Genomic DNA, 21,240 nt, shown 5'->3' with positions numbered 1-21,240 from the left:
TAAAGTTAGCTGTGGGAAGAAACAATTATAAATTAATTTCAAAGACGAGATATTGGTTTGGATGAATCTGGATATTTGCCTTGATCAACAGTATCTCAGTAAAAAGTAGGGTTTTTTGTTTGTTTTTTGTTTTTGAGCCTAGATTCCTGGTATGAGTCAAGAGGATATGACATTCCATAAGTGTTATAGATGTGAACATAATTTCATTTTTTGGTGGTCATTAATGGCCTATAACCAGGACACAACCATCCAGGTAAACATTTAACTTTGGAGCATTAATAGAAGATGATTCATTAACTTCTAAAATCATTCTTCCCTCATATGAACACTGGCTCATTAGGTTTGTAGCTTCTAAATCCATATGCTCAGACATAGGTATAATAAATTCACATATATTATTTTCACTATGTGACGGTTTACATAAGGCCTTCCTAGTACAAACGGGGTTGTTAATTTTGCATCTCAAATTAGTTTCTGCTAACCCAACAACTAAAGCAAATTCCTTTGTGAAAAAAAGTTTCCAAGCGTGACCTGGTAATTGTTTTAATGGATTTTCAATGAAGGGTGAAGTGCCATGCTATGTGCCCTGAAGGCATTCCATAAATATGTTTTGAGTGACTTTGTTAACCCACAAAGAAAAAAACCCCAAATATGTACCATTTAAATCATATTTTTTTTCTTATGGTCTCTGTCTTTACCACTCCTATCCATCAACATTGAAAGTGAACAAGGGGCTGCTGCAATGGCAGAGAATTGATCAATGAAGTACTCTGGGCTGGGAAGCTTTGCTTAGTCTGAGATGGTCAGTGTGTACCTGGGATCTTCCCACTCCCGAATGAGGGAGGAAGCCTAAAGTTGATCAACTAAGAGAAGTAATGTCCCCTGCAGGCTAACAGGATAATATCCCATCTATGTTAGAGAGCCTGATACTGGTATATACAATTTCCTGGTTCCCCCCACCTTTTTTTTAAGTTTGTTTGTTTGTTTGTTTGTTTATTTATTTATTTATTTATTGATAGGAGAGAGAGTGAGTGAGTGGTTTGTTTATTTATTTATTTATTTATTTATTTATTTATTTATTTATTGATAGAGAGGAGAGAGAGTGAGTGAGTGGTACAGGAGTAGAGAGAAGGGAGAGAGAGAGAATCCCAAGCAGGCTCCGTCCCTGCTGCTGGTGCAGAGCCCAATGCAGGGCTCTATCCCATGAACCACGAGATCATGTCCTGAGCCAAAGTCAGATGCTTAACCAACTGAGCCACCCAGGCAACCCTACAATTTCCTGTTTTCTATGTAAGGAATAGATCTGTTCTGACCTTGACATTGTGGTGGATACTACTGTATTTTCAGTGTTTGTTGGTACACCTGAAATGAGAAAGGTGTATAAAACAGAAATCTTCACCTTCCCTTCTCTCAAAACTTTCATTGAGCCCTCCTGTAAGAGATATATACATATGTTTGTGCTGTACATGTGTAACTCTTGCTTACTTATTGGAGGATTTAGGTTTTGTTGACTGTTGAGTATCATCTGAGGGCATGATCATTTGAGACCATCCACATGTCCCTTAGATTGCCAACTGGAATTTAGTAAGAAAACCCCTGAGCAGATTCTAGAGTTAGAATAAAGCTTTAATTTTATGTTCAAAAAAAGTTCAGTATGAACAACAGAACAAAGAACTTTCGGATGAAAGGAAATAAAGGGGTGCCTCCCTGACAATGGGCAGGAGAAAGAGGCCAAACAATGTGCCTATAAAGTGGTTTAGAGTTGCCATATGTCTTTAAGGCATCAGAAACCTCTGGTTTGAAGTGACATTCTTTGTATTTTTCTTAGTTAAATAACCCATTTTCTTAAATCTGCAAAGAGGGTGTACCTCTTTTCCGGTAGGAAAAACTAGAACATTCCATTGCTCCCTTTCTCACTGATGAGGAAGCTCAGGGAATCACTCAAGTACCTTGGCAGCAGTTACTAAGGTATTTACAAGCAATTGGTCTCCCTGCCTCAATTCCCAAGTCTTCTAATTAGAGAACAGCCCTTTTGTCCTGGCTCTGATTTGAAAAAAGTAGAGCTTAGGCTGGGCTTCAAATGTAGGGTTCTTCTCATTCATGAGGCATGGTCTGCCACCTGGTGGTAAGAAATAAAATGCCACTTGCTTTTTTCATCCTCTCTCTCTCCCTCCTTCCTTACCTCCCTCCCTTTCTTTAAATGTATTTATTTTGAGAGAGTGGAGAGAGAATCCCAAGCAGGCTCTCATAGTCAGTGCATAACCCAGTGTGGGGCTTGAACTCATGAACCATAAGATCATGACCTGAGCCAAAGTGTGACGCTTAACTGACAGAGCCACCTAGCCACCTCACCCTTAATTCAATTTTTGCAAACCCATCCTTAAGCCTCTGACTTAAGACTTGCTTGCTTGCCACCTGACAAAGGCTCCTAACTGGTGATAAAGATACTGACACCTCAAAGAGAATTTTCCAGCAAATATCTGTAACTCAACCATCTTAAATCACCTTTAAAGTGTTTTAGAACAGCTGGGAGAAGGAAAGGTGAGAAGGAGGGGACTTGTAAGTGTTAGGGCTCTCGTATAGAGAAGAAAAAAACAATTATACACATTCACTGATTCATTGCTGAATAGCAAAAACCTATGCTAACCAGTTTGCAAACAAAGGTATATGACAACACCCCTCTTCCTTTAGTGACAAAGAAATGAGTGGATGAACCAAATTAGGTTGGGAAAATTAGGGTAATTCCTGCTGCCATTTGTAAGGCTGAGGAAAGTGTAGAATCATTAGAGTCCATTAGGGGGAGTGCTAAGTCTCCAGGAAAGTATCATACCCTGGGCTAATTCAGAACTATGCCCACAATTCCTTGGGGATTTAGTCTATCTTTCCCTCACAGAGAGAGAAGATACCCCAGTACCCTTGAGAGCCTGAACTGCCAATAACCATTTCCAATACCACACATACAGTATTACAGTCCTTTCCTTATTCACCAGCCTCTATTTTTCCTTTCTGCCTAGGCTGGTCTCAAAGTATGGCCCCAGGTATCAGCAGGGTCATCACCTGGGAAACTTTTAAAAATGCAGATTCTCACACCCTACCACAGACTGACTGAATCAGAAACTGGAAGCATTTTAAGATTTCCGAGTAATTTCGATGCAAGTTAAAGTCTGAGAACCACTGGTCTAGTAACCCATTGGGCATGGACCAGCAAGACTTGTGAGAGTGGAAGGGAAGAGAAAGAGCAATGGATCCTACAAGCCAGTACAGTTAGCCCCACAGTGTTCGAGGAAGCAGAGGAACACCTGCAAAGAGGGATGACAGAGTTGCAGAGGCTTTTGGCAACTCTGTGTTGTGGACACTAACCCCCAAATTCACTCTACGTCAGCTTGGCTATGGTACCATGATCTTCACACTAGAAACACAGACTCAGTCTTCAATTCATGCTACTCTAGAGAGGGAGCCGTCCAGGGCAGGTAAGATAAGCCACCGGTACCCACGCTCAGCTCCAACTCTCTCCACTTTCTTCCCATTGGACCTCCCTGGCAGTGTGGTGTAGTGATAAGCACCCCCCCCCCCCACACCCCATGCACACTTGTGTTCAGATGCCTGGATTTAACAATAACCCACCAAACCTCTGGTGGCACTCTGGACCCTGCTCCCTCCTCTGTTGAATGGGGAGAATACTACTTACTAAAGGAAGTGCTATTTAAATGTACAGTATTGCTGTATATAGAATACTCAGGACAGGCATTATTCTTTTTTTTTTTTTTTCCATCCTTTCCCACTCTCCTCTCCCCACCCTCATCCTGTCTGCCTGAGCCTCCCTACCTGGCATTTCCAGCACAAAATGGGCACTTGATTTAAAGAAGAGTGGAAAGAACAACGTTAGCATGCTTCTGCTATTTTCCTCTAGCTGCTGCCCAGAAGTGCCAGCTCAGAGCCAGGGGCGCAGACTTTGCCAGTCTCTTCTGAAAACACACACAAAACCCCAAAAACCACAAAACACCTTTTTTAAGCAGAAAAATAATAAACTTATTCAGGTATCTGTCTGACCTCCATTCCTCCTCCCCACCACCTCCCCCCCCCCCCCAACGTGGGCACACAAAGAGCAGAAGCGAGGGTGTGAGTCGAGGAGGCAGGCTCCGGCTGTCCAAAGTCCCGGTCAACCTCCGCCCGCAGTGCGTCTAACTCAGCTGCAGACTCGAAGATGGGGCCTGGGAGGGGCACAGAGCCCTCCCCGCCCCCCACCTCCCCGGGTTGGGTGACTGTCAGGCCGCATCTGCTCCAAATTTATAGCTGCTCCTCCGGCCGCTGCCGTCCTCTCCACGGCCTCTTTACCAAGTGCAGCCCCAGCTGAGACCCCTCCCGCGGGGAGGGAGAGGACACACCCGCGTCGGCCCCGGGCTGGGGGCGGGGAGCAGGTGTGAAGCGGAGGTCGCAGCCGCGCGCGCGGTCACCCTCCATCGCACCGCGGAGACCCGCCTTCACCCTAACGTGTACACAATGGCGCGGGACCAGGAGCTCATTACCGGGACCCGCAGAGGAGCGGATGATGAAAGAGTTGGGAGCAAGGGAGGGCCGGCCTCCTGACCATTGCTCGCAGACCCCTGGGCCGAAGCGCGCGACAGTGGAGGGACGAGGCCTGCACAGAGGACACCGGTTCGGTAGCGGCCCGGAACCGACCCTTGCCAAACCCCTACCATCGGTGCCAAGCTGGGCTCCCAGGGCCGGGCGGGAGAGGAGGAGCCGAGGAACAATAGAGGCCTGCGGGCTGGGGAGGGCCGGGACGCGCCCTGGGAGCGCGCTCCCTGTGGGCGTCCCCCCCGCCCCCGCCGCTCCCCAGCCCCGGGGTCTGCTGATTGCCTATTGTCCGTCTCCCGTCCGCGCCCGCCTGGCGTCCCGGGCCCCGCCGCTACCCCCAGCCTTCAGATCGCGTAATTCATTCTCCCAGCCCGCCTCTTCGGCTCTAAATGAGCAGCTAGCAGCGCAGACACGTGCCGGGGGAAGGGTCGTCCACTGCGGAGGGAGAAGTAGGGGTGGAGGGAGGAGGGGATGCAACCAGAAGAGGCTGCACAGAAAAAGCACTAAGCCCGGGTCCAACACAGTCCCCCCCAGGAGCCAGCGGATAAGGGGACTTTCACTCGCTCCCCGCCCCCACCCCAAATGACAACGCTCTTCTCTAACCTGAACTGCCTCGGGGGAGATTCCTGTCTTTCATTATTTTATTTTTTTTCTGGGCAGTGGATGCCTTTGTCTGGGTTCTGGAACGCAGAGGTAAACGGTGGGAGGTCCAGCCGGATGCTGTGTGTAACTTTAAGGTTGAGAAAGAGTGGGATATGGGAAGGGCGCAGGCAGGGATTTTAAGGAAGGGTGCTAGGTTGTGACAGCTCTTAACTTGCAGTTCCAAGTCTCCCTAATCCCTGTGTCTTCTGTCCCAGGGAACTCTTCCTAGTGTTCATGGCTTTGTTGATGCTCCTCTCTGCCACACCATTTCCTGTTCCCTGGGAGATGGGCACCTCTGAGAAAGAAGCTGAAAAGGGACCAGGAAGAGGTTTGGGATGATGAGGTCTAGTAATAAAGGTTCTCACCACTGATGGTTTGGTTCACAGGCAATTTAGAGTTGAATGGAACCACAACCTGGTGCCCATGAGCCAAACTGAGGCAACAGACACATTTTGGCCCATAAAGTATTTTTAAAACATTCTACTATGGATAAGAGCATATTGTGGATAATAAAAATACCCCAAATTAGAGAGAATAATAGAATGAAGCCCTGTATATCCATCACCAAGCCTCAGCACTTATCCATTGAAAGGCAACCTCCATCATCTATACCCCCACACTCCCCTTGTGATTTGAAAGCAAATCTTGGAAATCCTATTTCTTCTGTAAATATTTCAATGTAGTTCTAAAAAGTAAGGACTCATTACATAATGTAATGACAATACCATTATCAACCTAAAATATATCATCATCTATAACCAATGTTCAAACTTCCCCAATTGTCTCAATTATTTTTCTTCATTGGTATTGTCGTTCAAATTAGAATCCAAATGAGTCTGTACTGTGCAATGACTCTTTGAACCTGATGTTCTCCATGTAATCTCTTTTTCCCTTGCAATTTATTTGTTGAAAAACTGAGTCATTTGTTCTGTAGAATTTCCCACAGTCTGGATTTTGTGACAATGTATCCCCATGGTGTCATTTAACATGTTCTTCTGCCCCTATATTTTCTGTAAATTGGTTACCAGATATAGAAGCCCAATCAATTAATGTCTGGGTTTTTTTGTTGTTGTTGTTGTTGCAGGAATACTTCATAGGCAATATCGTTTGTCCCAAGAGTAATGGCTGCTTGTCTGTTTTGTTGTTGTGTTGTTATATTAGCATCCAGCAATGATTAGTGCCCAGACCCATTATTTCATTAAGGATTGCCAAATTGTGACATTCTAATTCTGTGATTCCATCTTCATTTATTAGCTGGAATACTTCTGTAAAGAAAACCTGTCATCAGGGTGCCTGGGTGGCTCAGTTGGTTAAGTGTCTGACTTTCAGCTCAGGTCATGATCTCACAGTTCATGAGTTCGAGCCCCGCATCGGGCTCTGTGCTGACAGCTCAGAGCCTAGAGCCTGCTTCAGATTCTGTATCTCCCTCTCTCTGTTCCTCCCCCGCTATGCTCTTGTCTCTCTCTCAAAAATTGATGAATAAGCATTAAGGAAAAAAAAGCAAAAAGAAAACCTGTCATAGACTATTTGTTTATCCTGAGATACATTCTGAATAGGAAAGGTAGGATAAATGCTTGATTCTGTCTTCACTCATTTCTCAAAATAACAAGTTGATTACTTAGCATCATCTAAAGGTGAGCAGTTATTTAAATATATAAATATAAATATAAATATAAATGTAATTATATATATATGTGTATGTATGTATGTATGTATGTATATAAAATTATGGGGGCACCTCAGTGGCTCAGGCAGTTAAGCCTCCAACTCTGGATTTTGGTTCAGGTCATGATCTCATGGGGTTCCTGAGATCAAGCCCTGTCCCCCCCAGCTTTGGCTCAGTGTGCTGACAGCAGGGAGCTGCTTGGGATTCTCTCTGTCTCCCTCTCTCTCTGTCCCTCCTCTGTTCGCATCCTCTCAAAATAAATAAATAAACCTAAAAATATATCTTTACAAATTCATGGACTTCAATATATTTGATATGTTTCAAACCAAGTATGTTTTAATTGCATGGGTATTTTTAAATTAGGAGATGCCATATTAAAAACACTGAGCTCTAGTACCTGGCTGGCTTCATTGTAGAGCATGGGAGTTTTGATCTTAGGATTGTGAGTTCAAGCCCCATGTTGGGTGTAGAGATTACTTTTAACAATTTTTTTTAATCTTAAAAAAAATACTGAGCTCTGGCTTTTCCTGTAGATCATCTGGAATCCTGAGCCTCTTTCCAGCATGGCTGGAGTAGTCTGTGGTTGAAGGGCACTGCCCTCTTAGTGGGCACCTATTCTCACCCTGGTCTGCTTAGATCTTTTCTTTTATCTTCCTGGACCCTACAGGTGTGAGTTTGTAAGCCCGATCCAATCCGTGTTTCATCTTATGGACAAGAAAGCTGATGAGGTAATTTACTTACCTAGGACTGGAAGATAAATCTCCTGGTTGCCTTCCACGAGGGCAGAAGTAGCTGGAGTCAGCCTTCCCTCTAATTTGAGTTGAGTCAGACACCTTGGAATATCTCAACATAATCTTCCTCCCAATTCCCACAACCACCCTTTACAGAGGAAACTTGGGAATATTTGAAACCCCCCTCTTCTTTCTCCTCCCACACCACGTCAGTCACCTAACTTGTTAATTGGCCTCCCTGCCTCCATTCCTGTCCTCCTCCAAATCCTCTTCCTCGCTGGAAAAGAGGTTTTTCGAGAACATTAGTCTAATCATGTCACTGTCTGGCTTTAAAATCCGTCTGTAACTCCTCCGTTGCCTTTAGGTTAGATCTAAGTCAACTTCCTTTGCATAGCACACAAAGCCCCTCACCACCTGGGTGCTGTCCCCTGGTCAGGACTCTGTGCTCCAACCAGATCAAATTACCCACAGGGCTTTGCACACACAGTGCTGCCTGTATTTTGTCCTCTGTATTTGCTATTTGCACTACTCTGGCACCAGCTAACTCCCACTTAGACTTTTCGTCCCACTTCCAGCTGTGATCCTCTCAGGAAAACCTTTTTTTTTTTTTTTGGCGTGCCCTGGCTGCATTCCAGGTCCTGCTCTGCACTTCTGTGCTTTCTTTTAAGAACATCACCTTGCCATGGTGGGTTTTTGTTTTTGCTGCTGCGTTTTCAAGTTGTGTTGGATTTTTTTCCATTTGTCTCCCTCCTGGATGGTGTGGGAACTCCCTGAAGCCTAACCAGCCACTGTGTCTGTGTCTCCAGCACCTGAAACCACAGCACACAGCAGGCGGGGCAGCGAGGGTTTGATGAGTAAATGAAATTAGACTAAAGAGTTGAAGGTTTGAGGACTTTTTTGGACAGAAGTTCTCCCTTCCCTTGTAGGAAGGGGACTTGATGTAAATGACAACTCTATAGTACTCCTTCGACAGATGCCCAGTAGAAGCTAGCGCTGCCTGGGGCTGATGGAGCTTCCTGGGAACCGAGCCCGGTGTCTGCTGCCCTGGCTGGGTCACGACCCAGGACCTGCTTGGGCTTGGCCATCCGCGGGCTGGTGTGTGCACGCGAACGTGCGGGCGGACCGGGGTGTGTGCACGCGCCCCGACCGGGGTGTGTGTGTGTGTGTGTGTGTGTGTGTGTGTGTGTGTGTGTGTGTGTGTGCGCGCGCGCGCGTCCGTCCGTCCGCCCGAGCACCTCGCCCACCCCGCCTCCTCCCGCTGGGAGGATAATTAAAGCGCCAAACGGCGGAGCTGGCCGGCAGTGTTCCCGGGGGCGCATTTCATCGGGGCTGATTAATGAGGCCGGGGAGTTAATGAGGAGAAAGCTAAACGGAGGGAGCTGAGCAGCGGAAGCCATCTCCGAGGCCCCGGAGGGGGCCCTCCGAAGGCATCTCCCGCCCTCTCTTTTCAGGAGAGGCTTAGCGCAAGCCACATGGTGCCCCTGGCTCCATTCACCGCCTCCGGCCGGGGAGAGGAGGGGTCGCTGCCGGCGCAAGCTGGCCACAGTGGGGGACTCGCTTCTCCTTCCTCCGCGTGTGCCTAACCTGGCTAAACAGAAAAAGAACCTGTCCTTGCCAACCACAACACAACAAAGGACCCCAGAAGATCGACCGCCCCTTTCTTTTCACCTTGAGGGAACGTTTGGGTAGGAGTCCCAGACCACCTGCAGATTCCATTCCCACCTGGAATTAAAAATCAGCTCTGTCGTTATCAACTGAGTAACCCTAAACAAATTCCTGGTAATCTGAGCCTCAGTCTCTGCATCTGTAAAATTGGGTCATACTCCTTATTACCCCCTTCAAACTGGCTAACCCTGATTGAGAACCTAGTATATGCCAGACCCTAAGCGGGTGGCATGTGTAATCTCTTTTAAAAATTTTTTCTAATGTTTATTTATTACTGAGAGACAGAGAGACACAGAGCGTGAGCAGGGGAGGCGTAGAGAGAGGGGGAGACACAGAATCTGAAGCAGGCTTCAGGCTCTGAGCTGTCAGCATAGAGCCTGAAGCAGGGCTGGGACATCACAAACTGTGACATCATGACCTGAGCCGAAATCTTGGTTGCCCAACCAACTGAGCCACCCAGGTGCCCCTGTAATCTCTTTTATTGTCCCCAGCAACTCTAGGAAGTAGGCTGTTGTTATCATCTGTATTCCATAGATAAGGACATTGAGGCAGGGAATGGGACATAACCTACCTGAGGTCACCTAGCTACCTGCTTGGGATGACCCAGCTACGAAGGCCTGGGTAGTAAACCCACAGTGGGACTCTAGAACCTGTGTCCTTAAGCATTAAGCAATGGTGCTAGGTCATGAGGTGGTTACAAGAATCTGATCATATAACACACGGAAAGGACTTTGTGAACTGTAAAATGCTAAGCAAACCTGAGAAGAAGCCACCATTATTTTTTTTTAAATTTTTTTTAACGTTTATTTATTTTTGAGACAGAGACAGAGCATGAACGGGGGAGGGTCACAGAGAGAGGGAGACACAGAATCTGAAACAGGCTCCAGGCTCTGAGCTGTCAGCACAGAGCCCGACGCGGGGCTCGAACCCACAGACCGCGAGATCATGACCTGAGCCGAAGTCGGATGCTTAACCGACCGAGCCACCCAGGCGCCCCAAGAAGCCACCATTATTAATATTGACAATACTTTCTTTCATTCTTGGGGCACCCGGATGGCTCAGTTGCCTTCTACTTGGGCTCAGGTCATGATCTTGCAGTTCACCAGTTGGAGCCCTGGATGGAGCTCTGTGGTGACAGCTCAGAGCCTGGAGCCTACTTCCCGTTCTGTGTGTATGTGTCTCTTTGCCCCTCCACACACACCCCCTCTCAAAAATAAACAAACATTAAAAATAATTAAAAATAATAAATAGCTGTTCTTTCATTCCCAGTTTTGAACCTGGGGTAGAGAGGAGGCAATGAGGGATGGAGATCCTGAACAGAGAGGACAGGCAGTGTGATGGCCTCTCCATCGGTCTGTGGCCTTGTGTCCTAACCATGCTGATAGAGAAGAACAGAAAATGGCCTCTGCATGAGCCCCCTGTACCTACCCCTCTGGGCACATACTTCTATGGTCAGACTACAGACACCCCAAGTGTCCTCTGTGCCCCCACAAGTGGCATACGAGCAGTAGCCAGTAGCCTCAGTTTTAAAGGCTGGAGCATGGCACAATGAGGCTGGACTCAGAAGAACCATGTTACAGTATGACTTTGCCATGGACCATCCGTGTGAACCTGAGTGAGTTGCTTGAGGACGCCGAGCCTGCCAGTTGGGAATGATAACGGCCATATACCTATTTCATGGGACTGATGTAAAAGGACAGGCGCGAAGCTTTCCATTTAAAAGCCTTTGTAACTTGATGTGCTCTGTATCTGGAAATGGCTGGAAGGAGAGTCCAGGTCACTTCCCCCTGGGGTGTGCCAGGCGGGTCTAGCGATGGGCAACAGCGCCTGAGCTCCCTGATGAACACACCTCCCTTACCCCAGTAATCTGACTTTGGGATCTGCAACTCCATATTGATTTCTTCCAGTCAAGAGTGATGTGAGACCAGAAGCCAACCAGCTCCAACAAAGTCTTGGTGAGCTTGAAATGAGCCAGTTTCCTCTGGATGAGTTTCTTCTGCTGAATCACGGATATGGAGGCTGCCCAGGCCAACGAAAACCAAATCTGTCTGCCCTGTCTTGTCAGACACCTCCACCTTCCCCACCAACTGGACGCTGAAGCCCCCAGCCCTCGCTAATGTTCCACACCACCCCCCTCACTGTGGGAGCTGGCCAGCACTGGCAAAAGGGGAGCATCAGTAATTTTCTCCAAAGGAGCTTGTGCCTAGAGAAACCAATATTTAACATCCCCATTTACATTGAAAGCGTGATTCTGATTATGAGATGGTAATGAGGGGATTAGCCAGAGAGAGCCCCCCTGCCTGCTGCCCCCTCCCATTCTTCTCTCCTTCACCCTGCTCCTTGGGCTTACTCCTGGAGGAGGAGGTGTGGGGGGAGGGTGCGGGCACTCCCACTGGGAGAGCATCAGAGATGCCAGAGCAGGGCAGGGGTCCTCCAAGACCCCATCTGAGGACCCCTTATTCATGTCTGGAATCAATTAGCCTTAGAAGAGGTGATGGGTGAGATGTGAGACACCTGACTCTGAGGGCCCTTCCTTTCATTCTTTTCCCTAGGCTCTGCTGAGACCCTCTACTCTCTGGTTCTGTTCCATATTTCAGATGGGGGAACTTCTTAGGTCACGCTTTCCCTCGAGGTAGAGGAGTGAAGTACAAAAGTCTGTTGGGAGAACTTTTGCTTGGCTCCTGGCTTCTCTGACTTCATCCCAAACCCAGCCTCCTCCCCTAAATCGCCTGCCTCTCTGGACCGGCATCCTTGTTGTCCTTGTCCCAGACCCTGCCTTTTAACCAGGCAGCAGTTTATCTCTGGCTCTTCTTGTGGGGTGAGGGGTGGGGGAAGGAGAGAACCCAAGGGGGTCACCCATCCTGAGGCCCCGTTTGTTGGTGGACAATTGCGCTCAGACAGGATAATTCAGTGTGTGATTGTGGTCACGCCCCCCCTTTTGTGCCCCTTTCAGAGCCAATCTCCCAGGCCCAGATGGGTTAATCCATAATGCAGACGAGCAAGTAATTGGCTGTCAGCCCAGCCCCCTGCACCCCCTCCCCTATTAGTGCCACTGCCCTAATGAAGCCCAGCTTGGAGAGCCCCCTTCTCAATGAGGCGCCAGCCCCAACCCAGCCAGGCACACATGTGTCTCCGCTCCTCTGCCTGAAGCCTGGCTCCCTTTAGGGACCCCCAGCCCAGCCTCCCCGGGGTGACCCAGCTGCCAGGGCTGCAGCGGCCCCGGGGGGAGGCTGTGATGGATGGGAGGGAGTTAGTTAATAGAGCCCAAAACACATGGGCCCTGTCCCCACACCGACCCTCCCCCCTCACACACACACTTTTACAGCTTCCTCTGACAGCAGCCCTAGCCTTTTGAAATAGTCCCATAGAATATTTCCTCATTCCCCTCTCCAACCTAAGCTGTGCCAAAATAGGGCCCAAAAGGGGGCCATGAAGCTGCTTCTTTGGACACTGGCCCAAGTCATTGCTGTTCACACTGTCCCCAACCTCTGCCAATCTAGGTCTTCTTGTGGGTTTTGGGCAGAGATGGCTCATGGCAATGTTAAAAAGGGGAACTTGGCCCTCAGTCTCCAGTGTCTCAACTGTTATTAAAATCATAACGAGAGATTTCTTTTCCTTTGATTCTTGGATTCCATCTCTGTTCCTTGATCCCATTTCTCTTCCAAACCACTTCCTGACCAATACTTCAGCTAGAGACAAAGCTAGGTCTGTAGCAGATATCCACAGACAAGAGCTGTTCTCTTTGTTGGAGCTGCCTCATCATGGACTAGGCTTCCCTGCCAGCCTTTAAGCTCCCTGTCTCTGGAAGGATTCAAGCCAAGGCTGGATAAGGTCTGTTTGAAATGTCATAGAGGGAGGTTTGGGGAGGATATTTGCAAAGGGACCTACCACTCTTGGATTCCTTGCATTTATGTCCTATTCCCTCATCTCTGTTCTCTCCTTTCCCCCATGAAGAGAGTGGTGGCTTTGCTGGGCCTTTTTCCAAACCAGTGGAGGAAAGTTGAGATTGGCTGCTGCCTGGGTTGGGCTGCTCCTACATTCATGCCCACTGAAGCAGGGGCTTTATGTCCTGAGGAGAGTCCTGGACCCATAACCTCCCTATCTTCCTTCCTCTACTTAACACTTTAAAAATGATAATTTTAAGGGCACCTGGGTAGCTCAGTCAGTAGGCGTCTGAATTTGGCTCAGGTCACGATCTCATGGCTTGTGGGTTCGAGCCCCACATAGGACTCTGTGCTGACAACTCAGAGCCTGGAGCCTACTTCAGATTCTGTGTCTCCTTCTCTCTGCCCCTCCCCTGCTTGCGCTCTGTCTCTCTTTCCTTCAAAAATAAATAAACATTAATTGTTTTTTAAAAATGATACTTTTATATTGTCCACTATTAATTAACAAAATATTGTTAAATGGAGAAAAGATGGAAACGTTGTAGATATTCCCTCACACCTAACCAAATATTGCTTATATTTCAGTTTATTTTTCTTTCTATTTTTAAAAATGTTTATTTATTTATTTTGGGGGGGAGAGAGAGAGAGAGAGAACAAGCACAAGTGGGGGAGGGGCAGAGAGAGGGAGACACAGAATCCGAAGCAGGCTCCAGGCTCCAAATCCGTCAGCACAGAGTCTGACACGGGGTCCAAACCCATGAACCACGAGTCCATGACCTGAACTGAAGTCAGGATGCTCAACTGATTGAGCCACCCAGGCACCCCTCTTTCCATTTTTATATGCATATAGGAAATCATTCAGCACAATGAAAATATTTGCTAAATGTCTTCTGTGGGTCAAGCAGAGTGCTTGTAATTTTTCTACTCCTATCATAACTCCAGATCTGTTCCTATATTTCCTTCTCCTCTTCTTATGCCAGGGTTATTACCCTAGAATAGGTAAACCTTCTCATCATGGAATATTTGAGAATTCTCACATTGAGAGAGAGGGGTCTCAGAGCCTATCAAGGCTGGAGCCAGTGAGGAGCTCCAAAGTCTCAGTGGGCAATCCCTTTATGATTAAGATCATGGAGAGGAAAGTAAGGCACCCATACTGATAAGTGCAGGGCTCGGGTGGAGGCAGGTGACCCTGAGAAAAGTCTAGCCCCATTTCTGATTAGATGAAGGAACAACACTGAGTGGTGAAATATCATTCAGAGGTTGCTTCTAGGAAATGTTGAATATTTATGAGCTATGCAATCAGGACCTAGGAGGTAAGCCTTTAAAAATAAACAGGCAGCAAGATGGGAGTAGAGAAAATGGAAGGGGAGAGGACATGGCAGAGAAGCCATGGGAAAAGAAGAAGGGCACATGAAAGGAAAGGAAAGGAAGGAAGGAAGGAAAGAAGGAAGGTAGGGAGGGAGGGAGGAAGGAAGGTTCCCATTACTGGTCAGAATAGTGACTTCTCTGCTACTCCTAAAATCTAGGTGATTCTCTACTCATTGTGGAGATGGGGAATGAGGTCACAGTGAAGCTGAACTTTCCTTGGTCAGACTGTGCTTCTTTGTGGGACCCACAGAGATCTTGTCGTCATCTTCATTCCAAGGAACTGAGCTCCAGGATATGTCATAAAAAGAAGCCCCTTATGGTATAGAAAACCAAAGATCCATGTAGAACGGTGGATGGAGGGACTCCAGGATAGAGGGCTCTCTGCAAATACAGGAGATAGTTACGGTATTCAAGGTAAATATAAACAAATCTATGAATACACACACAAGCAACCAAAGTAACACAGGTAATAAAGACTTAGTAGTGTAAGGTGGAAAACCGTTCACATATATTTAATGCAAAAGCATTTCCTTCTGAATGTAAATCCTTAGAGGCAAGAGAACAGTCATCTTTAATTGAAAAATGGGATATCCTCTGTTGGATGTGGAGGAATTGAAGATCTTAATTAGTCTCTTCCTTTGTGAATTTGATACTCATGGAGAGAGAGAGAGAGAGAGAGAGAGAGAGAGAGAGAGAGAGAGAGAGGAACAGAGTCCATTTCTGGGTTCCCTGAAGCTGTAAAAGTGTCAGAATTACAGAAATGAGCAAATACAAAAAGCAGCAGGATTATAATGGTAGGTACCAGGGACTAGGGCATTTAGGAACAAAAAACAGAATGGAAGGAAAAGATATGAATGTCTTAGTTGATTATACTCAGCAATACGAGTGTGAAGTTATTCTGTTACTAGAATTACACATAAGCATAGAATGTTGGACGAGGAAGTGGGGGTGTCTTCCTTCTGATACCCACAGATGCAGGTCTTTTGCAGAGTTGTGATATACTAAGCACACAGCTGTAGCCTTAGCCTGAGTTAAGCCAAGTAACTTTGGGCAACTTAATTAATCACTCTGTGCCTCAATCTCTCCATATGTAGAACGAGTGTAATAACAGTACCCATTCGTAGAGTTTTAGGAGAATTACATGAATAAAGCACTTAGAACAGCCCTGGTGAGAGTAAGTTTGCAATCAATGTTATCCACTGTGGGGCACCTGGGTGGCTCAGTCGATTAGTGTCAGACTTCGGCTCGGGTCATGATCCCATAGCTCATGGGTTCAAGCCTTGTGTCGGGCTCTGTGCTGACAGCTCAGAGCCTGGAACCTGCTTCAAATTCTGTGTCCCCATCTCTCTCTGCCCCTTCCCTGCTCGTGCTGTCTCCCTCTCTCAAAACTAAATAAACATTAAAAAAAATAAATGTTATCTATTGTAATTCATGTTTTCCTTAACATTAAATGAACACTGACTATATGCTACCCATTAAGTTAGGCACCAGCGGTGCAAATAAGATATAGTCCCTATTCTTTAAGGAGAACTTGGAGCTTATGGGGGAAGATAGACACGTAAGCAAATAATTAAAACATCGTATGTTAAGTTATACAGTAGGGGAATAAACCAAGTGGTCTGGGGAAACACTGTAGTCTATGTGGGTGAGTCAGGGAAGGCTTCATTAACCAGGTGACTAAAGCTGGGTTACCAGGAGAAAAGGAATCCAGCAGGTGGAGATGGAGAGGAAAGGGCATTTCAGGAAGAGGTGATGGGAAACACCACCCTTTACAGAAATAAGGTAGCTTGGTGGTGGGATATAGATGGCCAGGGGGGAGGAGGAAAGAGAGATAGCATCCAGACTATGGCCATAATGGTGTGCCACGTATATGGGATCTACCCCATAGGAACTGAGGAGCCATTATAATTCTCAAGTGAGCGACATGATCAGTTTTGAACATTAGAGCTAAGTATGTAGCTTGGTACTTGGTAGGTGCTTACTAAATGGGGGTTGAACAACTATAGGACAACTCCCCTAAGCAGCAGTGTGGATAATGGACTCTCACTGGGAGAGTAGATGCAGGGAGTTCGTTTGCAATTGTCAGAATGAAAGATAGTGAGGCCATGGCACTGGAGATGGGCAGGAGGTACAGAACTGATGAAATGCCTCTCAAAAACTCAAGGCATTGGCATGCTCACCTTGGGTTTCAGAGGTTTTTTTAAAGTTTATTAATTTTGAGAGAGAGAGAGAGAGAGAGAGAGAGAGAGAGAGAGAGAGAGAGAGAATATGAATCCCAAGCAGGCTCTTCACTGTCAGTGTGGAATCCCTGACATGGGGCTTGAACTGACAAACTGTGAAATCATGACCTGAGCTGAAATTGAGTCAGATGCTTAATGGACTGACCCACCCAAGCATCCTGGGGTTCAGAGTTAAGGGGGATATGAAGAAGTTAGAAAGAGTTCAAAAGAAAGATCCTGAATTGGGGCGCCTGGGTGGCTCAGTCAGTTGAGCGGACTTTGGCTCAGGTCATGATCTCACGGCTCATGTGGCTTGTGTGGCTTGTGGGTTCGAATCCTGACTCGGGCTCTATGCTGACAGCTCAGAACCTGGAGCCTGCTTTGGGTTCTATGTCTCCCTCTCTCTCCGCCCCTGCCCCACTCACACTCTGTCTTTCTCCCTCAAAATTAAGCAAATGTTAAAAAAATATATATTTAAAAGAAAGATCCTGTATACAATTGAAACACAACAATAATAAACATTGGAATAAACAAACAAGGAGTGTTCAAGATCTACATGATGAAAACTTTTCAAGTTACTAAAAGACATAAAAATGAGGTGACTTTTTTCCTCCGCAGACCTGTACCACTGGTCCTAGAGGGGGATAAACATACTCCTTGCTCTTCACTGTCGAATCTGAACCATTCACCCACCCTCCTCCCTAAAAAACTCTCCAAGTTTGACTCTAATGTCATAAGACCTACCCACCATCTCAGGACCACCCACTACCTACTCCTGGGCATACCACCTTGTTGCTTGTGGGGTTTAGCTCCCAGCTTACTGTCCCTCATTAGCTCTTCCCTTTCTCTAATTCTTGATGGTTTTATTTTTTTTTAATTTATTTTTTAACATTTATTTATTTTTGAGACAGAGAGAGACAGAGCATGAACGGGGGAGGGTCAGAGAGAGGGAGACACAGAATCTGAAACAGGCTCCAGGCTCTGAGCTGTCAGCACAGAGCCCGACGCGGGGCTCGAGCCCACGGACCGCGAGCTCATGACCTGAGCCGAAGTCGGCCGCTTAACCGACTGAGCCACCCAGGCGCCCTCTTGATGGTTTTAATAGCCACTTAGATGATCCATCCAGTACCTTTGCAGCTCAGTCTCTTGATCTCTCCTACCACAATCTCGTTGTCTGCTCTACCCTAGCCATTAATTCCTGTGGTCATACCCTGGTGGACCTTGTCATAACCAATAAACGAATAATCTTAATTAGCCATAATCTTAATTTCAAGCATTCTCATTTTTAATCAGCATCTCCTATTTTTTCCTGTTCACTTCTGATATTCCAATTCCCACAAACCTTAGACCCCATCAACATAATCCTTTGATCAATTTTTCCCATTGATTTCAACTCCTTTTCACTATCACTTTTTTGGTTTATCAACTCATGGCTCTACTTCACTTTTTTAAAATTTTATTTTAGGGAGAGAGTGTGCACACACGTGCAAGCAGGGAAGAAGGGCAGGAGGAGAGAGAGAGAGAGAGAGAGAGAGAGAGAGAAGAGAGAGAGAGAATCTTAAGCAGGCTCCAAACTCAGCATGGGGCCTTGATTCAGGACTTGATCCCATGACCCTGGGATCATGACCTGAGCTGATATCAAGAGTCAGACCCTCAACTGACTGAGCCACCCAGGCACCCCTCTATTTTCCTTTCTCCTTAGCATAAATTCCCATCATCAATCATCATGATTGGTTTCTTGCATACATTCTCAACTTCCCCCATGACTCTCACTTCTATAAGCTTGTTTGGCTAACACACAAATTTGGTCAAATCCAACTCTCTACCTCTTCTGTACCTGCACCCAAGCACCTGAATGGATCTGTAAAAACAAAAAAAACAAAAAAAACAAAATCATGCACAGTTGTCTCACTTTTTAAAAATTTTTTTTCAACGTTTTTTTATTTATTTTTGGGACAGAGAGAGACAGAGCATGAACAGGGGAGGGGCAGAGAGAGAGGGAGACACAGAATCGGAAACAGGCTCCAGGCTCCGAGCCATCAGCCCAGAGCCTGACGCGGGGCTCGAACTCACGGACTGCGAGATCGTGACCTGGCTGTAGTCAGACGCTTAACCGACTGCGCCACCCAGGCACCCCAGTTGTGTCGCTTTTAATTCATGATTACTAACCTCAAGCAGTCCTCTACTGCTGTCTAGCAATTATATTGTATTTCCTCAGTCGTTAAGTCTTCTGCTTTCCCATACAACTCTCATACACTCTCATCTCTCCTCAAACTGTCCACACCTCTTTCCCTATCTTCCTTCATTCTTAGCTGATAACTTTGCTTCCCATTTCATGGACAATTGAGAAACCATCAGAAGAGAGCTCCCACTGGCTCCAACCACACCTTACTACCTATTTGTATGTGTCCACACACCCTACCCTTTGTTACTGTGGATGAACGATGTTACTAACTACTTGAACCTGTTTACTTATGGACTAGACTTCATCCTCTCTCCTATTTGAGGACATTGCTCCAGGAACTCTCCCTCTTTACATCATGGATTTCCTTTCCCTGTTAGGTAATTTCAGTCAAATTTATATCTTTATAAAGATATTTCTTATCCCACTTTTTTCCAGCCATCTCCATATGAATCTTCTCATTTCAGCAAAACTAATTTCTTTCCTTGCATTTACTCTTGAATCCACTCCAATTAGATTTTGTCTCCACCAACCCACCAAAACTGCTTTTCACATGGCCAACAGTGGCATCCACGTTACTAAATCCAGTGGTTAATCTTTGTCTCCATCCTAATTGATCTTACCCCACTTAGTGTTGATCCCTCCTCCGTCCCCTGGGTTCCTCTTTCTTTCTTTCTTTTTTTTTTTAATTTTTAAATGTTTTTATTTATTTTTAAGACAGAGAGAGAGACAGAGCATGAGCAGGGGAGGGGCAGAGAGAGGGAGACACAGAATCTGAAGCAGGCTGCAGGCTCCAAGCTGTCAGCACAGAGCCCGACGTGGAGCTTGAACTCACGGACTGTGAGATCATGACCTGAGCCGAAGTCAGACGCTTAACCGACTGAACCACCCAGGCACCCCTGGGTTCCCCTTTCTTAACTTGCGTTCCAGGACATCACATTCTCCCAGATTCCTTCTTAGGTCTCTGGTCTCTTTTTAGTTTTCTTTTCACTTCATCCTCAACTCCCTAAATTCTAAATGTTAGAGTACCCAAAGGCCCAGTCCTTGGACTTGTCCATTTTTTTTCTACCTCCTCTAATGATCTCATCTTGTTCTGTGGCTTCATATACTATTTGTATGATGAGGACTCTCAAATTCATATCCCTAGCCTAGACTGTTCCTCTGAACTTCCAGACTAGGTCATCCATCCAACTGCCCATGTGATGACACCACCAAGATTTCGAACACGCATCTCAAACTTAACAGGAAATTAGGTTTCCTGAGATTTCCTGAGAAATTTCCTGAGATTATGCATTGAATCTGAGTTTCCCCAACCTCAGTAAAATCTTGCCAGCTCTAATTTCAAAATACATCCAGAATCTGGCTATTGTTCATCACGACTGGTCCTAATCACCATCATCACTTGACTGTGTTATTGCAAAAGCGTTCTGACTGTTTTGTTTTCCCTTCTCTACCTTTGCCCATCTTCAGTGTATTCCTACCATAGTAGCCAGAGAAATCCTGTTTAAAATAAGCCAGATTTGGGGCGCCTGGGTGGCTCAGTCGGTTAAGCATCCGACTTCAGCTCAGGTCACGATCTCACGGTCCGTGAGTTCGAGCCCCACGTCGGGCTCTGTGCTGACAGCTCAGAGCCTGGAGCCTGCTTCAGATTCTGTGTCTCCCTCTCTCTCTGACCCTCCCCCGTTCATGCTCTGTCTCTCTCTGTCTCAAAAATAAATAAAACATTATAAAAAATTAAAAAAAAAATAAGCCAGATTACGTTATTCCTCTGCTGAAAAGCTTTCCTGAGTGACTTTGGGCAGTTTACTTAAGTAAAATTACGTACTATCCTTTCTTAGGCCCAGTTTCCTAATCTGAAAATTTGAGAGAACAGTACCTACCTCATTAATTTCCTGCGAAAATTGCACAAGAATATGCTTTCAAAATGCTCAGGCCAGATTTCTTGTCTTATCTTTCTCACACTGGTAGCCCCCACATCCAAACATCTGGCGCATAGTAGGTGCCTGGTGAACATCTGCTGGGTGGTTGAAGGAATAGAATCACTCGATAAACATTAGCTATTATTTGCCCCCACAACTTCACTTCTGAGAATTTACCCTACAGATATGCATGCGTGAAAAGATACATGTATGTTTATTTGTCAATTTTCTTATTTATAAAAAGAAGAAACCATCCAAATTTCCATAAATAGGGGACTGATTACAATTGAATGATAAATCATACGATGGAATATTAGGCAGTCATTGAAGTAAAAAAGATGGAGACACATATACTGACATGAAACAATGCCCTAAAAATATTGATA

General features: G+C 46.1%; 1 long non-coding RNA gene across 1 annotated transcript in view; it reads left to right on the top strand.

The window, feature by feature from the left end:
- The window catches only part of LOC147576883 (uncharacterized), a 33,062-nt gene extending 19,422 nt beyond the window's left edge, over window positions 1-13,640 (top strand). The window contains exons 4-5 of the long non-coding RNA XR_015241238.1: window positions 7,554-7,614; window positions 10,552-13,640. This is a non-coding gene — a long non-coding RNA (uncharacterized LOC147576883). The remainder of the gene's footprint in view (window positions 1-7,553; window positions 7,615-10,551) is intronic.
- Window positions 13,641-21,240: the final 7,600 nt, after the last annotated feature.

Source organism: Puma concolor, chromosome D1, assembly GCF_028749965.1.
Source record: "Puma concolor isolate L17-30 chromosome D1, mPumCon1.1.hap2, whole genome shotgun sequence".
Lineage (NCBI taxonomy): Eukaryota > Metazoa > Chordata > Mammalia > Carnivora > Felidae > Puma > Puma concolor.
The sequence above is the reverse complement of the archived record's forward strand: the minus strand, read 5'-3'. Positions and strand labels throughout refer to the sequence as shown.